At 39.1% G+C, this 9,947-nt stretch overlaps 1 long non-coding RNA gene across 1 annotated transcript; it reads right to left on the bottom strand.

Moving 5' to 3' along the window:
- Window positions 1–1,187: 1,187 nt before the first annotated feature.
- On the bottom strand, window positions 1,188–6,591 carry LOC138737737 (uncharacterized). The gene is made up of 3 exons (XR_011341184.1): window positions 6,520–6,591; window positions 2,755–2,925; window positions 1,188–1,282 (listed from the first exon to the last, which is right to left on the bottom strand). It is a non-coding gene; the product is annotated as an uncharacterized lncRNA (long non-coding RNA).
- Between the last annotated feature and the right edge of the window lie 3,356 nt (window positions 6,592–9,947).

Here is a 9,947-nt window from a genome sequence, read left to right as displayed (position 1 = left end):
CCAAACTTCCAATATACTGTTGTCCATCTGCGATCTTGCCCCTCACCTCTTCAAATGCCTTCTGGCGCCAGAGGGAAGTTCACATGTAACGGATATCTATTGGTGAAAACCCAATATTTTGCTTGCAGTGTCATTACCCTACAGACCCACCAGAGCTCCTGCTCCAAGCCAAAACAAGAGGAATTATTGGACACCTAAATGGAAGGCTGAAGAGATTTGGGAGAGGTTTAATCGAGTCGATGATTGCTATCTTTCGCCTTGTGCTTCGGGTCCCTGTTGCTTGCGCCCTTCTCCACGAATTCCATTGAAAGAAAGAGGACACCCCCAGACCTCGGCCACTTAGTACCAGACAAGCCAATTATTTTAAAACCTGCGCCTCACCATCGTCCATTTCACACAGTGAAAATGCCTCACCAACTTTCGCGTGTTTGCTCCTTTGTTTTCTGTTTTCTCATTTCTGTTGAAATGGTTGAAAAGTGCACGCTGCAGATATATGCATCCACACACACACACACACACACACACACACACACACACACACACATATACACACACACATATATATATATATACACATACACACAAATACACACATGCACACACAGGTGCACACATACACACACATTATATATAGACACATATACACACACATGCACACATATATACACACACACATACAGACATATATATATATATATACACTCACATATATACACACACATACAGACATATATATACACACATATATATACACACACATACATACACATACACACACACACACACACACACACACACACACAATTCTGGTTGTTTGGATTTCAAAGATATTAGAATTAATAAAATGCGATGCTCGTAGTTTTTCCCTGTTGTTTGTTTATACCTCTGCCCAGGCACGATCTTGTTGAGCCCCCGTATTTGACGGCATTATCGCTGCCACTTGTTCTAACTTTCCAACACTGACTGGAAGTGTAAGACAAAAGGACACACAATCCCTGGTATCAGACTTAAACCCTAAGGAATACCCGATTCTTCGCTGAAAGGTGCCAGTCATCCCTAGACTGAGACTGTCGAAATTAAAACTTTTCGATGATAAATGGAAAGGTTAAATACAAATTTATGATCTAACTTTTTCGGATCATAATTCGATCCTTTTTTTTTAATTCATTCGGCCAAGCCCTCACACGCCTTTATTTGGAAATTCGAAGTCAAAATAATTTCACCAATTGCCAAACGTTTGTCTGAAAGTAACACCAAGGGAGTTTTGCGTGGCCTCGATCTTCTGGAATCGAGAAAAGAGCAGTTAAAGTGTGGAATATAACCTGAGGAAAAATAAATAAAGCATTTATTAAAAACGTGTGGAGTAGAACAGCTTAGTTGTAGGAGGTGGCCGCAGTTATTAGCCCTTTAATTATTTTGGAAACATAATACTGTGTTCAGCACCACAAGCCCGTGAATAACAATAATAGCATCCCCGCCACGACCACCCCGTACAACTAACGTAAACAGCTTTGAAGATAAATATCGACAATCCCAAACTGCATGGGAATCTTTGGCCAACGTAAGATGTTGCTCAATTGCTCAATTGCGTATACAATGAGTTCCACATTGTCTGGTGATTGGAAAATACCTTCATATTCAAAACAGGGGCACGTCCTTTCGAAACAGCTCACACCTCATATTCCAATATCTGTAAAAGTACAACAATTTCTTCTTGTGGTTTGCAGTTTTGCAAAAGCCTTTCCCGACATTTACCTTGACCTGCCATTTGTCACTGAATTGTAAAGTTGCTTCCTTTCACAGGATGACTTCTTCAGTTAAAACCTGGTGCACAATGTAATGTGTTCTGAAGGTGCAAGTCAAGGCAAAGCATTTTGGCCCAAATATCGGAGCACAGGGAAGGAGTTACTGCAAAGGGTGCTGACCACAAAAAAAAACTGAAGCCACCCCTGGAGTACTGGGCTGGAGAACTGATGCACTGTCACCATTTTACTCATCCAAGCCCACCTCTTGTTTTTCAGAAAGAGGTAAGAATGCACTTCTTGGGAAAAAAAAACAACGTTTCTCCCAGAATTCTGACCATCATCCCTTAATAATATTATTTAAAACATCAACTGGTCATTAACACACCCCTTTATGGAAGCTTACTTTGTGCAATTGGCTTTCATGTCACATTTATTTTAACAGGAGGTACCTTTCATAAGTTTTTTATTGACTGTACTTTGGGATCTCCTGATAGGAACGTTAATATGACTATCTAAGTGGGAGGCTTTCTTCTTCAGCACCATATCACGACAGTACTAAAGATACATTGAGTCACTGCATTCCTGTTTCGTTCCCTCAGACAAATTAATTCACTGAAACAGACAGGACTTATTTTAAACAGCCATTAACTTCATCCTTGCAATTCACACTGTTTTAATACAGCAAAGTCCAGCAGCCGCTGTGGTGAATGAATAAAGTTGGCTACTTTCTGCAGAAATTGGGTTTTCATTAGGCTGTTTGTCATTTCAGACGTTTTTAACATTTGCTTTATTGATTTTAAAGATTGCTTGAGCATGTGTTTTGGCAAATTAAATTCAAGAAGTCAAATATATTTCAAATTAAAGTTTGTTTCAGTTACAGTAGCCATGGATTACTGAATTATTATTGAAACCTATGTGTTTCTCTTATGTCCTTCATGGAAAGAATTTACTGTCTGGCCTCTTGGTGACTGGATTTATTAACATTAACATAATTTCCTTCAACACCAACCTGTGATAAATGATAAATGTTGACACTTTTAATGAAGTCTACATCTTGTGAATTCATATAAAGTAAGACTGCATTACTGCTAATAGAAACATTGGCAGATTGCTCTTCCTTCCAACTCATTTCCGTATAAGACACAAAAGTGCTGGAGAAACTCAGCAGGTCACGCAGCATCTATTGAAAGCAAAGCGAAAAACAGTCAGGCTCCTGAATAAAAAAAGTGGGGAAGGGAGAGGAGAGAAGGAGAAAGGCGCAGGTGGAGAGTCACAAGCTAACAGGTAAGAGTTTATAGGTGAAATTACATGGGAGGGTGGAAGAGAAAAAGGCTGAAGTGATGGGGAGGAGGTATAGGGTAGGGAATAAGGTGGGGAGCTGGAGGAAAGGAGACAGAGGGATAGGAAAAGAGAGAGACTCGGGGGAGAGGTTTGAGTGGAAACTGGAGGTCGAAGTTAAAGCAATTTGGCTGGAGAGTCTGAACCATGGTCCCTATCTTCTAATCATGTTTTATTTTGTCCATGTACACTGCTGAAGGTTTCTGAAAACAGTTCAGACAGGAAGTCCTGGATACTATCATTGGATGAAGTATTAGAATAATACTTCTCAGCAATTCAGTGGGTGCCAGAGGGGATCAGAGAAGGGTGAAAAATGTTATTATTAAGAAATATGTCTTGGCTTGATGACTTAGAATGCCACAATATGGATGAAGTTGGTAAAATAACCCTCTTGCATTGAAAGTTATAATTGGGTTATCACTGTTCATTGTTTGTAGTCTGTGAAGAATTAATTCTGATATTTCATATTTGGTAACAATAATAAACCATCATGTTGAAGTGAATTTAATTTAAGATAAAACATCAAGAGGATAACAAAAACCTCTTTGACACTGGTGTGAATGTATATTTTGGGGTTAAATGGCATTTTTAATGTTATTCTAAACATAAATCACTTTGATAAGAGAGGTGAGCAACTGACGGCAATCTGATTGATGCTGACAAGCGCGAAAATGAGAAGCGAGAGCCCTGGAGGCCAGCTCGACAACATTGCAGCTCGGTTTTCCTCAGGTGCATAAGGCCTTGCATTGCATGTAATAGGGTACTGCAGTTACACATCAAAATGCATTTTATTTAAATATACATTTGAAATATTTACATTTAAATATTGTATTTCTCTGACTATACCCTTTGCATCTGGTTAATAAAGCCAGCTAATGGAAAATTGACCTGAAAACAATTAATTCATTCTGGTTTAATCATCCTGTCTTTATTCCAACAATGCTATCAGCCATGACCGGCTATTTCATGAAAAGAGTTATGTCTTTCGGTCATGCTTGACTATAATCAGGAAGCCAGGGATAAGGAGCTGGGCTGTAATAAGAATTATGTCACACCACAAATTTCGCTGCCGTGTGGATCTTTTGTAAAGGGTGTACTTTTCACCACTAGCGAGGTCTCCACATTTGTAGCCATGTGCTGAGCATACTACAATTTTGCCATAATCAGGGATTGGCCAGCAGGTCTAGCAAAGGAATAGAAGAAACTGCCTAAAGACACAGAAGGGTGGGAGCAGCATTCCATTGCAAAGCATGAGATATTGGGGGAACTGAGCAGGTCAGGAAACATCTCTGAAAGGCAATGGATAGTCAACGATTTGATCTGAAAATGTGCATATCTATTGCCTGACCCGCTGAGTTCCTCCAACATTCTGTGTGCTCCACTTTTCCAGCATTTGTAGACTCTTGTTTACCCCTTATTCACTGAAAATGCTCCCTTTCTTCACAATACTGCACCAGGATCATTGCACCACTCTTTCCTCCATGATTTTCTCTATTGACATACGTCCCAAATTCCCTAATCTGCTTTTCTATGCCATCATGGTTGATCTTCTATTTTAAAACCATACTTCCTCATTCCTTTTCGCATCTAAAAATGCATCTAGTTGAAAATATTCAGCAATATAATTGCCATTGGTTTTAGTCATGGAAAGTTCAACATATTGACTGAAGAAAATCTCTTCTCACCTAAGTCCTAAATATCTCACACCATATTTAAGAATGCAATGCTTAGTTCTGGACCTTTCCATCTCCCCATTCAGCTCTCCTCCTGCCAGCCTTGGCAGGCAGCAAAACTTCATTTCTGGATTCAGTCTGCCAAGCATTGTCAGAATTTGTACATTTCAATGGGATCTCCCATCAATCTTGTTAAATGGCAGTGAACATAGACTCATTCAATACATTCTCACCTTTATAATTATTCCACCATCTCAGGGATCAGCCCAGTTATTAGGCCTTGGAGATTTATTTGTTTTCAATCAATATTTGACTGTATTATTTGAAGCTATATTGGTGGAGAAGCTGATGAAATAGGCAGCTTAATATCTTACTGAAGTATGAAGCATATTTATCAGGAGACTGTAGATTCAGAGTTCTACAGCATGGAAATAAGATCCTTCAGCCTAATTTATCCATGCAGTAGAAACTAGTCCTGTTTGCCAGTGTTCTACCTATATTCCTCTTAAGCCAATGGTTTTCAATTTTTTTTCTTCTCACTCACATCTCAATTTAAGCAATACCTATGCCATCAGTGCTCTGTGATTAGGAAGGGGTTGCTTAAAGTGGTATATGAGTGGGGGAAAAAAGGTCGAGAACCACTGCTCTAGGCCCAATTTTTACTGAAATATTTTGCTTGAAAAAATTGTCATTGGCCCTTGTTCTTTGGAGTTATGAAGCTGCGCACATAATGAGTCAATTAGGTTCGATTAAAACGGTGATTTACTAGCTTTTTTCTTTCCACTCACATCCCACCTTAAGTAATCCCTTACTAATCACAGGCACTTATGGCATAGGGATTACTTAAGGTGGGATGTGAGTGGAAAGAAAAAGTTTCAAAACCAATGCTCAAAGTTTTTCTTATCCATGGAACTGTCCAAATGTCTTTTGAATGTCGCTATTGTACTTGCTTCTTTAACTTCCTCTAGCAACTCGTTCCATACATTCACTATCATCTGTGTGAAGAAGGTATCCCTCAGGACTCTTTTAAATCTTTCTCCTCTCACCTTAAATCCATGGACTCCAGCTTTAGTCTCCTCTCTCCTGGGAAAAAAGGCCTGGGAAAAAAGCTATGACTACCTTATAAGGCCAAAAGACCATGAGCAGATATGGGCTATACAGCCCATTGAGTCTGCCCCACAATTTAATTATGAGCTGATCTATTTTCCCACTCAGCCCTACTGCCTGGCCTTCTCCTTTGATGCTCTGGCCATTCAAGAACCTATTAATCACTGCCTTAAATACATCTATCTGTGCCACTCATTATTTCCTCACCTCTGTAAGGTTCCCCTTAGCCCTCTGTGTCCAGGGAGAAAAGACACAGTCTATCCATCTTCTCATTATAATTTAAACCTGTACTGGTAACATTCTTGTAAATATTTTTTGTACCATTTCCAGCTTATTTACATATATCGTTTCTATAGCTGAGTGACTAAGACTGTGCCAGGTAGGAGAAAGACATGTTACAAAGAGAAGCACAATGATCATGCAAAAGTACAGTTAAATCTTGGGCCATGAGTGTTGGGAATAGTGAGAGTGGCACTTGTAACTTGAAATTAACTGAGATGATCTAAATAATTCTTGTGAGGTGATTAAATAGTTTTACACTTGTGAACTGCTAGGATGAAGGCCTTTTGTGGCATCTCAAAACCCAGGAGATCTGTGGAGATAACTTGCAGTTGTCTATAATTTCCCCAACTTTGGACAGGCACAATGTATCTGACCTTTAGGAAGTGTTGGCGCATTGAGGAGTCAATAAAATTGGATTTCTTGCTGTGGATTTGAAACAGAATCTCAGCCAATGAGCAGTCAGGTAAAAGTGGCTGCATTATGATGGGCTATTTTTGCATCACATGTCCTTTTGTCCACCACAGATATTGCAGCATGCAGCAGTTTTGTTGTTGAACTTAAGAAAACACAGGTAGCAATGATGCTTCACTACATCAGCTCCCCAAGTTCAATGCTGTGTTTCCTCTGCACAATCTAATTTCCTTCCAAAGGCATGCTAGCTGGTCGGTTACTTGGTGAATGTAAATTACCCCTGATGCAGTTAGATGGTAGAAGGATTAGCATAATCCATCAGGTAATGGGCATGAGAGCAGAGTTGGAAAGGAAATATAGGGGAATGGGATTGATAGGATTACTCAATCAGTGTTACGGCCAAATGCCATACTTCCATGTCATGAGCAAATATGAATAATGATTTTTTTTGTGGAAGAAACTGCATTCAGTAAAGATGTCATCAAACAGCAATTATTTTCATCTCCTGGCAACAGCAAAGAATGTGAAAAAATGGACATTCATTCAAAACAGGTGAATAAAATGGTCAGATTTTGAGGAATATACAGTACAGCATGGAAAAGACCCTTTTGTGAAACTCGCCAATGTTGACCATAATGCCCCAACCACACTAATCCCACCTGCCTGTATACATCTGTGAAATCACCCCTCATCCTCCTGCTCTATAAGATATAAAGCACTAGCTTGCTTAACCTCTCCTAATAGCTCAGGACCTAAAATCCTGGCAACTTCTTCATAAATCTTCACTGCACCATCTTCAAATTGACATCATATTTCCTTTAGCACAGTTACTGAAACCGAACACAATACAGGTATTGCCCAACATATGTCCGTGCTCCATTCTGATGGACTAGTCGGTTCTCGAAATGGACGCAAGTCAGACGTATGTTAACCTTGGGTCTCCCACAATCCGGTGCATGCTGTGGTGTCCGGCTGCTGTCATTTTCAAGGTACCATGTACCTGTATTCCAAGATCCTCTTCAACACTCCCTTGATATCTACCATTCACTGTGTAGGTCCTACCCACATGAGATCTCCAATAATACATTTCACATTTCTCTATATTAAATTTGATTTTTGTGATTTCCTGACGTATTTTAAGTCTACTAGTGTATTGCCCCAACACCAAGTAACAAAGTTATAAATTATTGTAAGCAAGTGAAAAGAAATTGTAAAAAAAACCTCAGCCTACTGGACAGGAGTGGGAATCTCAGACCTACGTGGCAGGAGAGGCGATCTCGTTCTCTAGAGCAGGGGTGGTGACCTCGGCATACGTGGCAGAAGTGGTGACCTCAGGGTCCCAGATACAAGCGGGAACCTTGTAGAATGTCTGGGTGTGGAGGTGTCGGGGAACGGCGGCGCTGGTGGTGGGGAGGTGCTTCCCGGATCGACTAATTCACTGAATTGGTGATTCCAGTGTCGATTTATTCACTGAATCAGCGTCAAGCAGTTTTTGACCTGAATTTAAGGTCTCCAAAGTACATCTGGCATATGTCAACCCCATTTTCTGAGTGATGTTTGAGGGTTTTATGACTCAACTTTAAATGCCGAAATACCTGTATACAGTAGATTAAACATATGATGATGTACTTGTTCCTCATGCAATTGCATAGTGAGTGAACTTAACAATATTATTTACTGTATTGAAGAAGATTCAGCAAAGCTGAAATATCTGGTCAATGTTGCAACAGCTGTGATACATTCTCTTACATTTGTGGCGAGTGTACAGTTAAGGCTCCAAGACGTAGCATGACTGCATTCATTATGAAAGCCTATGAGCTCTGCTTTAGTAGTAAAATTGGTGACAAAGACAAACCTTGGGCTCCTCACATAAGTTGGGCAACATGTGCAGTCAACCTGAGAGCTTGGCTCAGAGGTACATTATGCCTCACCTGCCAAGTATGTGGCAAGCAGTGCCTGTCAAGGATTGGCTTGTACAGCCACTCCAGAACGCACATATCAAACCCCACAAACTGACTGAAAGGAACCATCACCATCCTACAGGATGGATAGTCAGAAGAAGATGCGATCAAACATGATGCTAAATTCAATAAAAGTTATTTTAATGTTGTTACAAAATTCCTACCTGATACAACAAATCTGAACTTATCTTTGTGTTCAGCTTGAAATTGTCTATCCTAATCCACATTTTTAATGAGAAGCAAACCTTTTGAAAAAAATTTGTTGTCACTAAATTTATTTCAAGCCAGCTTTAAATAAAATCATGAATGCTAATGCTTCAATATTTTAAACATGTCACCACATACTGAAAAATACCACAATCACTATTAAAGTGGTTTGGCTTTCAATATTCTTGCAATTAAAATGTGTAACAGATAGTAGTGTCATGTTCAAAAGTTGTCTTGATCTGCTTAACTAGTCATGTTATCAGAAAAGATTAATTCTTAAGTGGGGAGCTGACGAACTTCACTTTACCCATTAAATTTGTGAGGCCTTACATTTGGTAATATATAGAGCAATGTTATCAGATACATACTAAAACACATATCAGATTCTTTTCTTGATACTTTAATATAAGTGCTAATCTGTTGATTTTACATGGATCAATGCTGTTGTTACATCAACAAATGAAGGAATTTGATATGAACTGGTTAAGTATTTGTACCATATCATTATTCACAGTAGTTATTAAGCTAATTTTTCTCTGTTTCTTGGTCTTTGAACTTTTGACTGATTATGTCATCTTTCAGTAAAAGCTTCATAGGAATTACAGCAGAGATCACTGGCACCCAACTTCCCTTCTCATCTCCCCGTTAGTTGATATTAGTAGCTCATGAATTCCTCCTCCCCCCCCCACTTCAAATCGGATGTCATCACCCAATTTTGACCCCTGTGCTTAAAGCAACTGCAAACACAACTTCAATCTCTTTCTCTCTCCTTTCTCTGTATCTCCAGAACTCATTTTTAAAAGCATACAGTTAGGATTCTGTAGCACAGCCATGGTACTGAAATTCTTCTCAACAAACTCATTAATTATAATTGTAATGACTTAATGTCTAATTATTTGATTGGGGCCAATTTTGCTTTATCCTCTTTTATCTTTTGAAACTGCCTTGATCATAGTTATCCACAATATTTTTGTTAATTTCTTCAAGCAATTTAAAAAATATTTTTGTATATTGAGATGCAGCAATGCTATTGAATATCAAAGATAAGTGGTTGATTTTCTTTTGTTGACAATATTACTAGCTATCTCTCTTGTGCCACATATATGTGCCTTATGATGCAAGGTTAACAAAGTTATGGCTTTTCTCTTTGGAGTGAAAAAGGATGAGAGGTGACTGAAGACCTACATGATTATGAGAGGCATAGATAGGGTGGACAACCATCT

This window comes from Narcine bancroftii, chromosome 6, assembly GCF_036971445.1.
Source record: "Narcine bancroftii isolate sNarBan1 chromosome 6, sNarBan1.hap1, whole genome shotgun sequence".
In the NCBI taxonomy this organism is placed as follows: Eukaryota; Metazoa; Chordata; class Chondrichthyes; order Torpediniformes; family Narcinidae; genus Narcine; species Narcine bancroftii.
This window is presented reverse-complemented; position numbering and strand designations above follow the sequence as displayed.